This window comes from Silene latifolia, chromosome Y (assembly GCF_048544455.1).
Source record: "Silene latifolia isolate original U9 population chromosome Y, ASM4854445v1, whole genome shotgun sequence".
In the NCBI taxonomy this organism is placed as follows: domain Eukaryota; kingdom Viridiplantae; phylum Streptophyta; class Magnoliopsida; order Caryophyllales; family Caryophyllaceae; genus Silene; species Silene latifolia.
This window is the reverse complement of record NC_133538.1, coordinates 463985091-463997264: the sequence shown is the minus strand read 5'-3', so window position 1 is coordinate 463997264 and position 12174 is coordinate 463985091. Positions and strand designations below refer to the sequence as shown.

Here is a 12174-nt window from a genome sequence, read left to right as displayed (position 1 = left end):
AGTTTGGTGTTGCTACCACCATAGCCAATGCTTTCTTTGTTTGAAGAGCCTTTTGCCTTTGTGAGAGTGCCTTAGCCTTTGGTGCCTTTGTTGCCTTTGTTGCTCCCTTAGTCCTTGCCATTGATGAACTAACCAAGAAAAGAATGAAAAATCTTCAATTTGTAGTATACCCAAATCGATTTGAAGGTGAAAGGCTTTGCCTTTATGAAATCAAAAATCGACTCAAAGGTTGAAGATTTTGTGCTTGGTTTTGATTTTTATTGAAGAAGGAGTGATTGATTTGTTGTTGGAAGGATGGTTTGATTTGATTTTGGTGAATGTTGTTGAGGGTTTTTGTTTTTGTGATGGAGAGGATGAGGGTTTTGATGTTGTGGGTAGTGTTTATGAATGAATGAATGAATGAATGAAGGTGGGAGGGGTTTTAAAGAGACCGAAATTTTCGAATCTGCAGGGGCAATCCGTGCGGATTCTGCCTAATCCGTGCGGATTCTGCTCTTTCTGGGCTTCACAAAACTCACCTAAAGATGGGCGGATTTGGTGGAATACGCTTGGATTTGCTTGACACGGGACGAGCGGATTTGCTTAAAGACGGACGGATTTCAGTCCTGAAAATTTTGCTTGTTTTCCTCAGCTGCAAAGACGGACGTCTTTCTTTCAAGACGGGCGGATTCTTCAAGACGGGCGGATTCTTGCTCAGGACGCCCGAATTCAGTCACAGTCAAGAAATTTTCAAAATTCAGCTCAGTTCAGGACGGGCGTCTTTTCTGCAGTACGCTCGGATTACTGAAGACGGGCGGATTCTGTGGAATCCGCTCGGATTGTACCCTTTGTACCCGGATTCAGTTCCATTCGTGCACAATGCATTTCCCTTACCATTCTTCCAATCTTTCTTCAAGTCTTGTGTTCTTCATTGTGGGGGCACTACTAGGCATGGATAGTCTAGGCAATTGTCATCCCCACACTAAGCTAAAATCACTACACATCAATTGAAATTGTTAGTCCCTCCCTCACTTCTCTCAAACATGACAATTATTTTGATCAAAGTAAATAAAAATTCAAAGATGACAAAAATGCAATACAAGAATTGAAATGTAACTTAGGGAGTTAGAAATATTTACAAGTGGTGGTTTAGGGAGGACTCCACCAAACTCTCATTCTTGATGAGATGTCAAGGGGGCATGTCCAAGGTGTTGTTGATGTTGCTCGACACCTTGAATAAGTAATCAAAGGCTTGTTCATTATCATGGTAGAGGTCTTCAATAGACCTTGGCCTTTGTTGTTGGTCTTGATCGATGGCATTACCAATGTAGGGATTAAAAATCCCTTCAAATTCGTCGTCCCAAATACCACAAACTTCATTAAGTTGATCATTAAAAATCTCTTGCTTAGATGGAGACAACTCTCCCAATTTCTTCTCTTGGCCAATGAGGCCATCCTCTTCTTCCTTGATTGATTTTGATGAGCTTTGCAAGCTCTCCTTGTCACAATTCACTTGCTCTTTGAATGGAGCATCTTCAATTTTCTTCTTCCATTGGAGTTCCGATTTCTTCCTTTCATCCTTTCGGCTATAATGATCAATTATGAAACATGGTTCATGTAAACGAGGAGCTCTCATAGTCTTGTCAAGATTAAAAGTTATGCTTTCATCTGCCACTTCTAGAGTGAGCTCACCATGTTTCACATCAATCACCGCACCCGCGGTGTGTAGGAAAGGTCTTCCTAGGATGATTGGAATGTTGGAATCTTCCTCCATATCAACAATGACAAAGTCCACCGGGATGAAAAACTTCCCAATTCGCACGGGGACATCTTCCCATATCCCTAATGGTGTCTTCGTCGATCTATCGACCATTTGGAGTGTGATGTTGGTGCATTTAAGCTCTCCCATCCCTAACCTTTTACTCACCGAGTACGGCATGACACTCACACTAGCCCCTAGATCACATAAGGCTTTGTTGATCGCTGTGTCGCCAATGGTACACGGTATTGAGAAGCTTCCCGGATCCTTTAACTTTGGAGGTGAACTCCCTTGAAGTATTGCACTACTCACCTTAGTGAAGGCGATAGTCTCAAGCTTCCGGATCGACTTCTTCTTTGTGAGGATATCTTTCATGTATTTCGCATAGGCCGGCACGTGATTGATTAATTCCGTGAAAGGAATTGAGACTTCCAAATTCTTCACAATTTCCATGAACTTTCCAAGTTGATCATCAAATTTGGGCTTGGCTTGACGACTTGGAAAAGGGAGTCTAATCACGATGGGCTCCTTCTCCTTGGCCTTGTCTTCATTTTTCTTTGAACTTTCTTCTTTTGATGATTCTACATCTTTGGAGTTTTGCACAATTTCTTCCTTTTCACTAGCTTCCACAACTTCATCCTTAACTTGCTTCTTCGGTGCTTCATACCTTGTACCACTTCTCAAGTGAATGGCACTAACTGTTTCATGTCTAGGGGGATTAACTTGAGGTGGTAATTGCCTCTTTTGTCTTTGTGAGCTTGAAGATGCTAGTTGAGTCAATTGTGTTTCCAACATCTTGGTGTGAGCTAGAATGTTGTTGATGGTGGTTTCCTTTGCTTGGCTATCTTTTTGCATTTGAGTGAAAAATTCTTGTTGATTCTTTTGCATTTGGAGGACCGCTTTTTGGACATCGAAACTTTGGTCATTTTGGTGATTGTATGGATTTTGATTTTGGTAACCTTGGTTTTGATTGTAAAAGGGTCTTTGATTTTGGTTTCTCATGGGTGGTGGAGTGTATGTTGTTCGAGGGTTTTGAACATTTTGGCTTTTGTATGAGAGATTTGGATGGAATTTGGTGTTTTCATTGTAAAAGTTGGAATAAGGGATACCACTCTTGTATGCTTGGAAAGCATTCACTTGTTCATTTGTTCCCCTACATTCACCTTGGTCATGTCCCAAAGTTCCACAATTCTCACATATCCCACTTGGGATTGATGAGGATGCCGTCATGGCATTAACATGATGCTTTGATGATTTTGAGTTTTCCTCAAGTCTAGCCATAGCTTGTTCAAACTTCAAGTTGATTGTGTCAATGTGAGCACTAAGTTGAGCACCTAATTGAGTAACGGAGTGCACTTCATGCTTTCCTCCTCTAGTAGCCTTGCGAGGTCTACTATATTGTGAGTTATGGACCGCCATTTCCTCAATCTTGTTCCATGTTTGATTGTCATCAACTTCGGTGAATATTCCATTCGATCCCATATTGAGAATGTTCCTAGAATCTTCATATAAACCATTCCAAAATTGTTGTACCAAAAACCATTCGCTAAGTCCATGGTGAGGACATGAGCGACAAATTCCCTTAAACCGCTCCCAAGCTTCATACAAAGACTCTTCATCCCTTTGCTTAAAACCCTTAATTTGAGCTCTTAGCATGTTAGTCTTTTCCGGTGGGTAGAATTTTTTGTAGAAAGCTAGAGCCAACTTCTTCCAAGAATCTATTCCAAGGGTGGCCTTATCAAGGCCCTTCAACCATTGCTTCGCGGTGCCGATTAAGGAAAAAGGAAATAAGACCCATCTAATTTGGTCTTGAGTCACGCCCGTTTGAGAGATTGCATCACAATAGTCGCAAAAGGTTTCCATATGAGAATGAGGGTCCTCACTAGGCATCCCCCCAAATTGGCTCCTCTCAACTAATTGGATGAAGGCGGACTTGGCAATAAAATTTCCGGTTAGATGTTGCGGTGTAGGAGTACCATTTGGTAGATTCTCCTCGGTGGGTACGGAGTGTGACGAGAATTTAGGCATTGTAGGTGGATTTTGCGGGGTATTGTGTAATGAGTTCTCTTCTCCTTCTATTGCGAAAGGATTGACAAACTCACTAGTGGGTTGAACAACTTCACTAATACCTCTTAAATTCCTCCTAACAAGTCTCCTATTGTTCGTCAAGGTTCTTTTGATTTCACGGTCAAAAGGTAACAAATCACCTTGTAACCTTCTAGACATGCAAAATATCAAACAACTTGAAAACAATTAGAACAAACCTTGAGGAGTTTTACTTCCCCAAGGCGAAGAAAGACACAACTAATAACAATAACAAGAAATCTAAATCAAGTAAACACCGTCCCCGGCAACGGCGCCATTTTTGATGCGAGTCTGTTTCGTGTTCACAAATTAAGATGTGGTCGTTGGGTCACGGTCGAATCAAAACACAATTTATAGCTTCACAAATAACTCTACAATTAGTAAAGAGGCAAGTAAAGGTCGGATCCCAAGGGACGGGTATTGAAATGAGATTTCTATTGCAACTAGCGGTGTCTAAGGGGTGTCAAAAATTGGGTTGATGTAGAAGGTCACTAAACTAAAATAGCAATGAAAATAAACAAGCAAGATGAATTAAAGGGATGTAAACAATTGATTAAAGGCACTAGGGTGTCATGGGATCATAGGGGAATCATGGGAATTGATCATACAAACATGTTCTCAAATTATAAGCAAGCAATTATTGTTGTGATGGATTGAGTTGGGTTATATCTTACAATCCTAGGAAAGTTTGGGTCCCGGAGCCGAATCGATTAGATTGTACAACACCTACAAGTCGACTTAATCTTCCCTACTCAACAACATGCATGGTCTAATGAGACTCGAGTTGGGTTATGTCTTACAAGTCTCATTGAAAAGATGAAGATGATAATAAATGCAAGGATTCATAGGCTTAGCATTTCATCAAATATAACATGTGCATGAGTTGAGATCAAAACAAGCAAGCAAATAAAACATGAAAGCTTATCCTTGTTTGTATAGGTGTTGCTTGTTTGATGGGTGTTGTGTGTGTGGACATGGAATCGTTGTAGTCGCTTAAAGGTAGGTTCGCCTACTCAGTTTCTGTTGATTGTCTAGTGTGTCGGTCATCGTTATACCTTGTTGTTGTGTTCATGTGGCTGAGTATATATGGTGGTCGGTTGGTTGTGTTGTTTCGTTGATTGTTGTATTGCGGTTGTCTGTGATTGTTTGTCTCTGGTTCTCGAGGTGCGTCCTCGGCTGAGTAGGGTCGCTTGCGGGAGTGACTTCACGCCCTAGTTTCGCCCTCTGTGGAACCCGCCACGGGAGGGGATGTGCACATTAATGGGACAAGGTTATCGTTCGGTATGATGAGCGGGGCTTAGGTGGGAATGGCTGCGGTCCCCCACTGGCAGGGCTGGTCTAGTGGACAGTCGGTGACGGAGATTTGTTTGGAGTGATTGTAATTGTGCGTGTGTTTGGTTGAAGTTGTTATAAGTTGGTTATGATTGTTGTATTTTGTCTCAGTTACTGACCTTGTGTGGTTTGTCTTGTTTGTTATGTTGTGTCTGTCGTGATCCCTTATGGTGAGCAGTCAGTCTTAGCAGGTGTGGTCTTGGAAGGTTGCTGAAGTCATGGCTGGGATGAGTCCTCACGATATTGATAGGAGTAGAAATAGTTGATGAGCTGTATCTTTCGTTTAGTAGTTTGGCTGTAACACTTGTAAAACAATTATAAATGTTCTTTTATCGACCCTTTGATGATTACTTTCCTCGGGCAACCGAGATGGTGATGTCCTCATATGCTAGGGAAGGTCTTAGTCAGACTCCTCGGTATAAGGGGGTGTCACAAAGTGGTATCAGAGCGACGATTTTGGAACCTATAACAAACGAACCTGATGAACGTAGTGAGTCTAATAAAATGAACCTGGTGTATGTACAATGGGAGCCCCAGCTAATGCTAGATTTTGGGTGAGTAGGCGCCCTTATTTCAAAATCCTGGCTCCATTGTGCTTAAGCTAGTCACTGGGTATGGGAATGTGGAGTCGGCAAATATGTGTTCAATGTGTAGGGTGGTTATGCTAGTAGTGATTGCGGTTGAAAGTTTCCGCATGTGACGAGATTTATATGGGTAGATTAATTCGTTTATGTTGAAGCATGAATATGTTGCTAATGCACTTGGATGACACATGTAAATTTATCGTTAGATATGTGTTTCGAGTAATGTGAATATAAGTTTGTTAGCGATGTGGTAAAACAAGTTTAGACACGATATAATGAATTAATTGCATACATGAATGACTCAGTAGTAAGTAAACCATGTTGTGTGAAGTTCGTTATACATAAGGTGATATGAATCTTAGTTGATGAAACCGTACGATAATATTTAAGTAGTAATAGAATAATGTGAATGAGTATGATAACCAGTCCGACTTCCAAACTTAGTTTGGGAATCGACACGTGATGTTGTTTTGCAGGAAACTTCAGTTAATCTCAAAATCCTGACCGTGTACCTAACCTTAGTTGACCGAGTGTGAGTGCCTACTAGACCGAGTAGACCTCACTCGATTTAGTTAGGAAGCTATAACGTCGAGAATGTAGGAATTTCCTACGAATGCTCGATCAAATAGCGCCTACTCGATCGAGTAGAGGGTACTTGATCGAGTACCTGAGACACTCGATCGAGTAAGCTACAGTACCAGGAAAACTCGCGGGTTCATAAACCCCTTTTCTTACTCATTCTTCTTATTTCTTCCTCACATATCGCAAACCCTAACCCTAAATCTCTCTCAAGCTCTTCAATTCGTGTGTTTGTGGTGATCTATTTGGGTGATTTTCATTGCTTTTATTTGTTCTTTCACTTCCTAATTGCTCAAGGTATGAATTTCTTTTATATATTAATGTTTTCCATTAATTAGGAACAGTTAGAATGATAGAAAATCTGAAATTTCGATTTTTATGGAAGGAAAGTTGCTTGTAATTGTTGTAATATGATCTAAAAGCTACCCTTTTATGATTATTGTTGTTTATAATGCTAAAATCAAGTAGAAATTACATATATTTGGGGCCGATTTTGCTAGGGTTTGAGAAATTAAATTGATTTTTGGTTGTCTTTTACATGTTAAAGGATGAAATTTGAGTAATGTATGTTGTATATGTCATGTTGGGAGTTGATTTTTGTGATTTAACTCAGCTATTACAACTCCGTCTTAAAAGTGCCTTAACCTGAAATTCGTTTCATATAATTGGAAATTTGAGTAGTACATGAATGTAATTTGAAGATTTGAGTCTTAAAAGTTGTAATAGCTGAGTTAATTTATGTTAATCATGCCAAATATTCACAGCTGTAAAGACCGTCTGAACTTTGAAAATTGGAATTTTTACTTGGCAATTGGGAATTGTTGGTGATATTGTGTACTTAGATGAATATTTCATGATTTAATATGTGTACTTTGCATGTTTTGGTGAATATGTGTTGGTATATTTACGTGGTATGTTGAAACAGATGTCGAGACTAAACTTAGGGACCAGGCAAAGCAAGAGGGGTAGGGCTTCTCAGCCCAAAGTTGGGGAGGGTAGTGGACCAGTAGTCCCAGCGGTACCTGAGTACCCATCAGTGGTGTTCATAGACTTTAACCAACGAGAGAGGTTTGTAGCTTTATAGTCTCTCAAGATGAGGCCGACCCGTTGTGTTGACACGACTATCTTAGAGGACCTGGGTATTGAGACGGATGTCCGTCACATATTGGAGACTTTGGGGTTTACAGGGTTATATCGTTTACGGAAACATTCCTATGCTTTTCTGACTCTTGAGTTCATGAGCTCGTTTAAATACGAGCTGGTTGAGCAGATTGTGCAGTTCCGTCTTATGAACACCAATTTTATGCTAACCATGGACCTGTTTGCTTCCCACCTTGGTTTGGCTAAGCCTCCCAAGGATGCCCTCCGTGACATACCGTCTGAGTGCAAGGTTTGCCGCCTTATGCCCTGCATTACCGGGAAATCTGCTCCCACCGCTAGTAACATGTTGATCAACAATGTGCAACATGTTACCTTGAGGATCTTCCTTCGTGCTGTGTCGCGTCTTCTTTACGAGAGGTCTGATATGAGTAAGTTAAACTCCCACGAGTTGTTGCTTCTGATCACTTATCTTAACCCTGAGCGGACGGAGAGAGTGGTCTTTAATGCTCCCGCTATGGTTTGTGCCAGTCTTGCTTTGATGTCCTCCTCTAGTACTAGGATCTTGAGTTGTGGTGCTATTGCTACCCGGTTAGCTGAAAACCTAACTTCTTTTGAGGCTTCCTCCGAGTACGTTCCCTTAGCCACCCCAGTGCCTACCATGGATAGAGATTATTTTCTCGACCTGAAATGGCTGCGAATCTTGTCGGATGGTAGCCTAGCATGGAGGGTGTGGGGCATGAGCTGGACGAGGATACCGGCTCCTAAGCACCTCCCACCGACTGAGCCTTTAGCTGCGAATGTGGTAGCTGCCGACTCTGATGAGGAGGAGGATGAGGATGCACCTCCGGTGAGACAGACGTATTTCATTGACCAGACGATCCTGCAGGTTATGCCCGAGCCGAGGAAGGGGGAGAATGTGAGAGCTGCGGAGGACAGACCCAGGATATAGAGGGGACCACACCGCGTGAGAGAGAGGATGGCTGAGACCCAGCCAGAGCCGGCAGCACCACCACAGCACCCATTTCCTTGTTACCCTTACCTCGATACCCCGGCGACGCGTGACAGCTACCTGGCAGAGAGAGTGTCCTCTACCTTGACGCTCCGGAACATGCACGAGATGACATATGCTCAGGGTATTGGGACCTCGGGACCACATCCAGTTTGGTGGAGGGGAGTTGGGGACTATTGCGGGGTTTTCCACTCTTACGGGGTGGATGCGTCCACATGGGTAGCACCTCATTCTTACCCTTACGGCGATTTGACCCCATGGTACATGAGTCCAGAGGTTGGAGTAGGGGATGATGCGGGACTTGGCACTTCAGGAGCTGGCACCTCAGGTGGTGGTGGAGATGAGGATTATGTCATGGATGAGCAGCAGCAGCAGCAGCATGAGTGATACTCCTTTCTTTCTCTTTTGATTATGGATGTTGGTTATGTTGGATATTAGTTGTTCCGTTTCGTACCTTTTTATGTTCGGTTTGTATTGGTGGCCATAAGGCCGTATTTGTTTTCCTAGATTTGTTGCAGGATTTATGGTCGAATTACCATCCGACTCGCGGTTATGCGATCGTATATTTATATAGCTTGTGTAGTGTTAAGGGAGTTTTCGAGGTATTTTGACCTGTGGCCACTCGACCTAGTGCCCCTCGATCGAGTAGCTGCAGGTATGGAAGCTAAAGAGTAATCTGATTTCAGGCTACTCGATCGAGTAGCTAAGATACTCGATCGAGTAGGGCCAGCTCGACCGAGTGCCTAACCCACTCGATTGAGTGGCACTGTTACAGAAACTTTTCGAATATCAAATTGTTTAAATGTTTCTTTTTGCATATTTTGATACTTATAATGGTTATTGAAGGTTAGTGTCATGTTTGAGTCGACTTATTAACTATGCTTGGGTCCATGCTTGACTTATAAATGATATTTTGTGGGGTTAGATGTGAAACAAAGGTTTCCTTTATTGCTTTCACAAGCAAGCCTAACTTATTTATTATCGAAAAGACTTGTTAATTATTTCGCCGAATTTCCATAACTAAATTAGATACAATTGATATGTGCATAGTTATGGTTCTTAACAATTATCCTCGTAAGGTAGTATATATATATATATATATATATATATATATATATATATATATATATATATATATATATATATATATATATATATATATAGGGCTATGTTAGTCGTGATTAATGAGTAATGTCGACAAGGTGCAGTTTGTGTTAGAAGATTTATTCGGTGGTGAACTTCGGGGACGAAGTTCCTTTTTGAGGGGAAGAGTAATGTCGCAAAATAAAAAGGACGATATTATAATAATCTTGTTATTTGTCTATAATGTTTTCTATTGTTTCTGTTACATTTCTAGTACGAACTATAATTGTTTTCATTGTTTGACGAGTAATTTGTATGTTTAAGTAAAAGTTGAGTAATTTACAATGAAAAGATAATCATAAAGAGAGGAGTATGTCAGGAACGCTAACGAAGGGTTAGAATCATGCAGTATAACAAGATCCTTGTGTGGCATGTTTTGGTGTTAATAGTTGTGTACTAGTGAAAGTATAGTCTCATAATGCGTGGCTAAGAGTTTGGATTAGTAGTATAATCGCTGGTCGTGTTGGTACATGTCGTGTGATTGGTACTCCAAGTTGTGGGTTGTAGAAGTCGGTCTATTTGGTGTGTCAGACAGTGATGATGATGACATAGTGGGGTAATGCTTCCAGAGAGTAGTGACCTGTGTTGGAAGAACAGTGCTTTCAACCTTGGTTTCTTGTCGTGCAGTTGGGGAAGGGTGAGTTGAACTTCGGGGACGAAGTTCTTTATAAGGGGGGAGGACTGTAATACCCGTCCTTTTAGGGACCTGTTGACCAACGTTGACCGACCTTTGGGGGCAGGCAATAGTCCTTAGGGATGCGTGCCGGAGTTACCTTGTGCCTTGTTTGCTTTTAGAAGTGAATGGTGCTCGATAGAGTAGAGGCTACTTGATCGAGTAGCTTGGGTACTCGGTCGAGTAGGGGCCACTCGATCGAGTAAGTGGGTTACTTGATCGAGTAGCGTCTTTTCAGCAGGGGTTTAAAATTGTGTTTTGTTAAAACCGCAAATCATTTTCCGCCTCTTTCCTCTAAACCTAGATGTCGTCCCTTCCTCTTCTCTTCACCAAATACCTTCCATGGGAGCCTTTGAGGAAGCTTATGCCATAGGAGTGCATAGCTTGAGTCGGATAGCAGTTCCTTTGCCAGATTTCCACATGTAGGTATGTCGTCATCATCATCCGTGTCTGTGTGTTTTCAGTTAGGGTTAAAAGGGTAATGATAGAGGATTGTATTGTGTGTATAGGTGTTGCTTGTTTGCTGGATGTTGCGTGTGTGGACATGGAATCGTTGCAGTCGCTTAAAGGTAGGTTCGCCACTCAGTTTCTGTTGATTGTCTAGTGTGTCGGTCATCGTTATACCTTGTTGATGTGTTCATGTGGCTGAGTATATATGGTGGTCGGTTGGTTGTGCTGTTTCGTTGATTGTTGTATTGCGGCTGTCTGTCATTATTTGTCTCTGGTTGTCGAGGTGCGTCCTCGGCTGAGTGGGGTCACTTGCGGGAGTGGCTTCACGCCCTAGTTTTACCCTCCGTGGAACCCGCCACGGGAAGGGATGTGCACATTAATGGGACAGGGTTATCGCTCGGTATGATGAGTGAGGCTTAGGTGGGAACGACTGCGGTTCCCCACTGGCAGGGCTGGTCCAGTGGACAGTCGGTGATGGAGATTTGGTTGGAGTGATTGTAATTGTGTGTGTGTTTGGTTTAAGTTGTTATAAGTTGGTTATGATTGTTGTATTTTGTCTCAGTTATTGACCTTGTGTGGTTTGTCTTGTTTGTTATGTTGTGTCTGCCGTGATCCCTTATGGTGAGCAGTCAGTCTTAGAAGGTGTGGTCTTGGAAGGTTGCTGGAGTCATGGCTGGGATGAGTCCTCACGATATTGATAGAAGTAGAATATAGTTGATGAGCTGTATCTTTCGTTTAGTAGTTTGGCTGTAACACTTGTAAAACAATTATAAATGTTCTTTTATCGACCCTTTGATGATTACTTTCTTCGGGCAACCGAGATGGTGATGTCCTCATATGCTATTGAAGGTCTTAGTAAGACTCCTCGGTATAAGAGGGTGTCACAATATCATATCTGGGAGAGGAATATCAGTTGATCAGGAGAAGATCAAGGCAAAGCAGACATGGACAGTCCCACAAACAATCACAGAAGTAAGGGGATTCCATGGTCTGGCATCTACAGGAGGTTCATTAAGAATTTCAGCTCAGTTGTTGCACCATTCACTGAGTGCATGAGGAAAGGGGATTTCCAATGGACTGAAGCTGCTCAGCAGTCTTTTGAGAAAATCAAGAAGTTAATGTGTGAGACTCCCATTCTAAAGCTGCCTGACTTTGAACAATTATTTGAAGTAGAGTGTGATGCCAGTGGAGTTGAAATAGGAGCTGTCCTGATCTAAGGCCAGAGACCTGTAGCCTATTTCAGTGAGAAGTTAAATGGAGCCAAGCTGAAATATTCAACTTATGACAAGGAGTTCTATGCAATCATCAGAGCTCTCATACATTGGAGTCATTACCTAAAACCCAAGCCATTTGTGATGCACTCAGATCATGAGGCTCTGAAATACATCAATGGTCAACACAAGCTGAGCCATAGGCATGCTAAATGGGTGGAATTCTTGCAATCTTTTACATTTTCAAGCAAATACAAAGAAGTAAAGCA

General features: G+C 42.0%; 1 non-coding gene across 1 annotated transcript; it reads left to right on the top strand.

The window, feature by feature from the left end:
- Positions 1-3287: 3287 nt before the first annotated feature.
- On the top strand, positions 3288-3394 carry LOC141635007 (small nucleolar RNA R71). The gene has a single exon (XR_012539717.1). It is a non-coding gene; the product is annotated as a small nucleolar RNA R71 (small nucleolar RNA).
- The last annotated feature ends 8780 nt before the right edge of the window (positions 3395-12174 follow it).